Here is a 6403-nt window from a genome sequence, read left to right as displayed (position 1 = left end):
CTCACAAGCCAGAGAAGTAGCCACTATTTATAGAGCCTCCCCTGGGGATTCACACCACAGGCCAGCCTTCCCACCTGACGACTAGGTAGGCTGGGCCATAGTCGACTGACTTTGGACTTCAGAGTGCCACAGGCTGGCTCATCTCCAGAGAACTTTGTCTTCTTCTTTCCAAGGCCACTTTGGGGGTTTCTGAGATCTGTAGCACAGGAGGGGAAGGAAAAAGAAAGTGCTCTGGACTGTGAGGAGGGGCTGTGCCTTTTCTGATGCTCCAGGTTCAACCTCCACATGACCAGGCCTCATCTTGTCCAAAAGAGTCTATCTGTTACGTAACAGTTTCCTCCCAGACCACAACCTTCTGTAATGGAGGAAAGCTTCTCAAGACATTCGATGTAAGGGGAAAGCGAACACTCTCAGTTCCAAGACCCAAGAACCTATCAGCGGAATCTGGCAACTCTCAAAGGAGTGACAGTGAAGCCGCTGCGAAGAGCGAGACAGACACTGTGCTCACTAGTGGTGAATGCGGCTTCCAGAGTCCAAAGCCAACGGAGGCATCCTGCTCTCCTTGACCTCAACGCCTCATCTTTTTTTTACCTCTTTCATGCAGTGATCAGAATCCTCTGAGACAACTCAATCCCCAGAGGAACCTTTGCTCACACTAACTGAATAAATACATTTGGGAATGGGGCTCTGAATGGGGACTATTAAAAATGCCCTGGCCTTCAAAAACCAAAGCTCTGTCCACTGTTTCCAGAGACACCAAAAGATTAGGAATATTGGGTACTTTCATTTAAAAAGTCAGGATCTGGGAAGTCTTCACTCCAAAAATGTGAAGAACTGAGTTCTATCCCAGAACTCACACAAAACTTGGTGGAGCGCCATATAGTAAAGGCAGTGGCGGTGCATGCCTCTAATGACAGCACTCGGGAAGCAGAGGCAGGGGGATCTCTGTGAGTTCAAGGCCAGCCTGGTCTACAGAGCAAGTTCTAGGTAGAAAAACCCTGTCTTGGAAAACAAAAACAACAACAACAAAAAACCAACCAACAAAACAAAACCAAAAAAAGATTCCAGTTAGCCTGAAATGAGTTGGGAGGTGGAGTAAGAAGAAGCCCAGGATGAGCAAGGTATGTACACATTTGTAAACAACAAACACCTCAAATAACTTGAAACGTAAGAACCAACACCCAAGGTTGTTTTTTGATCTTCACATATAAGGGCCTGTGCATATATGTATATGGCACATATACATACACATAAATAAATGCCAGAATCCTATGATCAGTTATTAGCGGAGAACAGAGCTCATCCCTCATACGTGCATAACCATGTGGGAACATCCCCAGCGGCCAGCCATCCACCAGAGCTTGGGTAAATTGCACAACGGGCAACAAGGAAGCAATGTAAAAAAAATGACTGACACACAATATGATGGCTAACCTCCACTGTCATTTGGTTGGATTAATAAATGTCTAGGGCATCAGTTAGCAACACTTTGGGTGTGTCTACGAGGGTGTTTCCAGAGAGGACTAAGTGTGAGAACTGGTCCCTAAGTGTGGGGAGTGGATGAAGTGGCCAAGTGTTAACTCAAAAATGGCCATGTCAGTGACCCATGGAAATGTCAAACCCTTCCCTGAGCAAAGCTCAGAGGAATGACAAAGCCCCTTTGGTCCAAGTACAAATGCTGAAGAATTAACCTTTGGCTAAAACCAATGTATGCAGAAAGTATGGCCACAGCTTTCCTTCTCCCGGGTGTTACAGGCTGAGACCTCTTTCTGAGATGAACTAAACCTGACTCCTCCTTTAGCTATATACAATAAGCTTGCCTCCTTGTATGTAATAAAGCCACAATCCAAATGTATACAACAAACTTAGTTTCCTGGCTGCTGCTAGTGTGTTCCCTCAGAGCAACCCACTTGAGCCTAGAGTTCTGTACATGTGTCTTTGACTCTGTCCTTTCTTCAGTCTCCTGGTCATCATCAATCGCCGTAGTCTGGGCACTCCAAAGCCATGCAGGTGACACAGGATTGGTCACCCGAGGGTAGGCAGCATCAACCTATGTGCTGGATCCTGAACTGAATAAAACGGGGATAAGAAGAGGTCTGGCATTCCCTAATCTTCCTTTCTATGGAGAAGTGAACATGGCAGCCTCACACACCTGCTTCTAAGGTCATCAGCAGTGACTTCGGCCATGCCACACCTGCCATGAGGGACTGTAGCCACAAACTGTGAATTAAAAACCAAACCAAACAACAACAACAAAAAAAAAATCCCATTCCTCTCTTAAATTGCCTCTTGTTGGGCATTTGATCATAAGATACTCAGTCTCCATGTGGACATTTGAATGTCACAGATATAATGTTAAGAGAGAAAAGCCAGGTGCACTGAGCAGACTTTCACTCATACCAAGTTCAAGGTCAGGCAAGATGGTGGAGAACAAAATAGTGGTTACCTTCATGTGAGCATGTGTAGATTTGTGTAAACTCTGCTACTTCCCTGGAGGCTTTCAAGGGTGATAGTCAGAGCCACATGCAAGACTCAACTGCCTTGGATCCCACACGAGAGGCCTTTTCTTGCTTGCCTGCCTGCTCGCTTGTTAGGGGTATATATTATACATCACACTGAAAGCAATGTAGTGAGTTGTCTTTTTGTTTGGTTTGGTTCTTAGGACGGGGTTTCACTATGTAGCTCTGGCTGTCCTGGAACTTGCCCTGTAGACCAGGCTGGCCTCGAGCTCACAGAGATCAGCCTGCCTCTGTCTCCCAAGTGCTGGGATTAAAAGTGTGCACTACTGTACCTGGCCTGGATCACCTTGTTTTGAGAGAGGGTCTTGTTTTATAGCCCTGAATAGTCTGGCACTCTCTAAGAAGCCCCAGGTTGACCTTGAACTCACATCAATCCTGTTTCCATCTCCCAAGTGTAACACATTACTTATCTACAATACTATGCATGCTATGTCAGTGCTCAGCCACTGAGCTAAAGCCTCAATGAATCAATTCTAAGTCTATAGCCTAATGAATGTTTGTATTCTAGGCCTCCAAAAAGGGAACCCAAAGCTATGAGACTCAAATCTGGCTGGGTGGGTTTTATAATCGGATAAAGGAAATAGTTTGGTATGATGAAATAATATGTTCTCACCTATGCAGTTGTGGCTAGGAGTTGGCTGGGTACCCACTCTCTACTAGGCACTGAATTAGGTGGGGAAATTCAGTAGTAAGCCTGCCCCCGCTCTGCCCTAGGGATGCTGAAGCTACTGGAATTTTAATCCACTTCAGTGTTGTCCAATTTCATTCCTTGCATCTCCGACTGATAAGTGTTCTAGTTCTGGCCTCGTTTTCTGTCCTCTCTGGCCTTTCATAATCATTTCCTGATGGATTCTGTTTCTAAACTTCTGCTTGCCACTCATTTCCCAGACCAAGGGCCCCTACGTAAGTGCCTAGCCTAAAGATCCACAATTGCACTGGGACATGGTTCATGGCAGGGCACTTACTCAGCATGTTTAAGGCCCTGGGTACTACCCAGTTTGGCACTCTCCACTGTCCAGGTGATGGTGGTGTCAGCCTGAAGACTTGAACTCTCACTTGCAAAGTACTGACTTAATTGTCACCATAGGCAAGGACCAAGTGTGCCCTGAGCCCAGTGGGCCTCTTCTTTCAGATAGTCATGAAGTAATAGTACCTACCCACCAGCAGCAGCATACCTGCCTTCTCAGGGAGTTTGCGCCACTCACTCATCCTCCCAAAGTCTCCTCCATGTGGACAGTTTGAATCTGTAACACCCTAGTGACAGCCAGGCTTCTGTTTGTTTCCACAGGCTGGTCTGGAGGTCCTGAGCTCATCACCCTGCTGCAGTGGTCTGCAATGTTTTTCCTCCTCCTCCAGATCGAGTCTTACTGTCCAAGACACTGCCTTTTCCAGGAGCCTAAACCCTGTGGCTACGATGGAGTCAGGGGTTGTTTCCCAGGCAGGGCCCCACAACTTCCCAGTGGAAGGTGTCTGTTTGCCTCTTGTTTCCATGAGTCTCCATTTGCTTGAAGTACAGCTCTTGTCAGGCTGCTAGCCTCAGGACCCCTGAATCATTCTTCTTCACACCCACAGCTGTGACTTCAGTGGTGTCCGGCAGGCCTGGCAGAAGAGACTCAGAAGATAGGCTATTTTCCTCTCTCTCTTTCTCTCTCTCTCTCTCTCTCTCTCTCTCTCTCTCTCTCTCTCTCTCTGTTGTTGTTGTTGTTTTTGTTTTTCAAGACAGAGGGTTTCTCCGTATAGTCCTGGCTGTCTTGGAACTCACTCTGTAGACCAAGCTGGCCCCAAACTCACAAAGATCCACCCACCTCTGCCTCCTGAGTGCTGAGAATAAAGGCATGCACGACCACCGCCTGGCTCAGCATTTTCTTAATAGGGTAGCCTTGACTGGCCCCAAAATATGGCTAGAACTTTGAAATATTTTTTTGAAAAACTGTAACTACATTTTAAGTTTACTTTGTGTGTGTGTGCGTACATGCGAGTGCGGCACACTGTGGCATGTGTATGGAGGTCGGAGAACAGCTTGCAGGAGTTTGTTCCCCACTTCCCCCGTGCAGCTTCAGGGGATCGATCTCAATTCATCAGGCTTGGCACCAAAAGCCTTTACACACGGCGCCATCTTGCTGGTCTAAGTCTTTCTTTTTAAACAAGTTGTACATGCACATGAAACAAAAACCCAAAAGGAGCAAAAAGGTTTTATAATGAAATGAAAAGTAAGTAGGTCACTTCCCAATAACCCAGTTCTTCTCCCCAGAGGCCGCCATTGGTATTGCTTTCTGAGTATTCTGTGCAGACAAGAGCTGCCGGTCTCCCTTTCCTCGTTCCTCTTCACTTTTGGAAAAATTCAAGCCAACAAGAAGGTTGCGAGAATAGTGCAGTAAATACCCCTTTGCCAAAACTCACCACTTAACATGACTGGCCATATTATGTGAAATATTTTTGCAAGCCTTATGATCACTTAATGCTTGCCACACCATACGTTCATGTACTTTTGTCATTGAGGCACCAGCCAGGGGAAAGGGCTTGCCCACAGCTGGATCAGAGCTGGGCTTTCCCCTCAGACTGTAGGAAGACTTTGACCTGGGTTCCTTCATTCCTGGTTCTTTGTGCAGGACAGCATTTCTTTCTCAAAATGGAAATACACCTCCCCTGGGTAGTCACCAGCTGATCAGTGGAAAAGTACACAGCTCTGAAGGCATCCATCTCCTCTAAAGGCTCCTCACCGCCCGAACTCAGCTGTTCTCCACACTGCTACCACCTGCTCCAATATCACCTTCACCCGGGGAAAAATGAGTTAGCTCAGCCTCTGGTAAAAACTCAGGGTGACTCCTAACTGCCAGTTGGCTGAGTCTGAAATTTCAGGCCTAAGGGATTCCTCCCACCCTTTTTTCTTCCCTCCCTCCCCACTATTCCTTAGAAATGTCTCGCTATGGTCCAGGCTGACCTCAAACTCTCCATCCTTCTAAATATGCCTCCAGACTCCTGGGACCACATTCTCCTTTCTTGTTCCTCCTCCCGCACCTCTACCTGCACACCTTGGGAACATTTCTGCACGCTCTCTGCTTAGATCCAGCTCAGGGCGGCTGGAAGCACTCTCTCCTAAGGAGCAGGAATTGTCCCCCTTCACCCTGCCCCATTCTGCACTCCGCTGTTCTTTCCTTTCCAAGTGGCCTTTTGCCTGGAAGTCTGGACAACAGTGGCCTGGAGTAACAGTTTGGGTCCCTTCCTGGCAAAGTGACCTTGCACAAGCTATTCCCGGTGTCTGAGCCTTTGTTTCCGCGAGCACGTAATGAAGGTGGCTAACTACGTACCTAGCAGAATTGGGTTCGCTCATCTCCCATAATAAAATTGATAGCTCCTTGAGGCTGCTGTCACGTAATCATCTCGGAAACACTTTGTATCATTACTTAACTGTTCCGCGCACCTCAGTTTCCTCACGTAAAACAGGAATGATTATGGAAAGATTGAGGAACTTTAATGAGCTAAACCATGGGGAACACTTGGAACAGTTCCTAGCCCTAATAGTGCCATCTGGGTCGACCGTAGACCTGGCACAAAGTAGGGGTGCAGGCTGGGCGCGGCAGAAGGCCGCAGCAAAGAGGCTATGAGGGAGGCAGCGGCCCTCGGGGAGACCGCGGAGATCCGCGGCGCCCTTCCGGGAGCAGCCCAGCCCAGCGCCGCAGCTGTCAGGCCGCGGGCGTCGGCGCCAGTCCACCAAACCTGAAAGTTCCATCCCAGCGCCTCCACCTTCCCAGCCTGGACAAGTTACCTTGCGCCCGCGGCTCCCGGTCCCGCCCCCGCCTCCCATTGGCCGACGGGTTCCTTTGTTAGCAGGAGCGTGCGGGCGCCATTGGCCTGCGGAGCTGCCTGTTGCGGCGCCCCGCCCC

The sequence above is a fragment of the Microtus ochrogaster genome, chromosome 7 (genome assembly GCF_000317375.1).
Source record: "Microtus ochrogaster isolate Prairie Vole_2 chromosome 7, MicOch1.0, whole genome shotgun sequence".
In the NCBI taxonomy this organism is placed as follows: domain Eukaryota; kingdom Metazoa; phylum Chordata; class Mammalia; order Rodentia; family Cricetidae; genus Microtus; species Microtus ochrogaster.
This window is presented reverse-complemented; position numbering follows the sequence as displayed.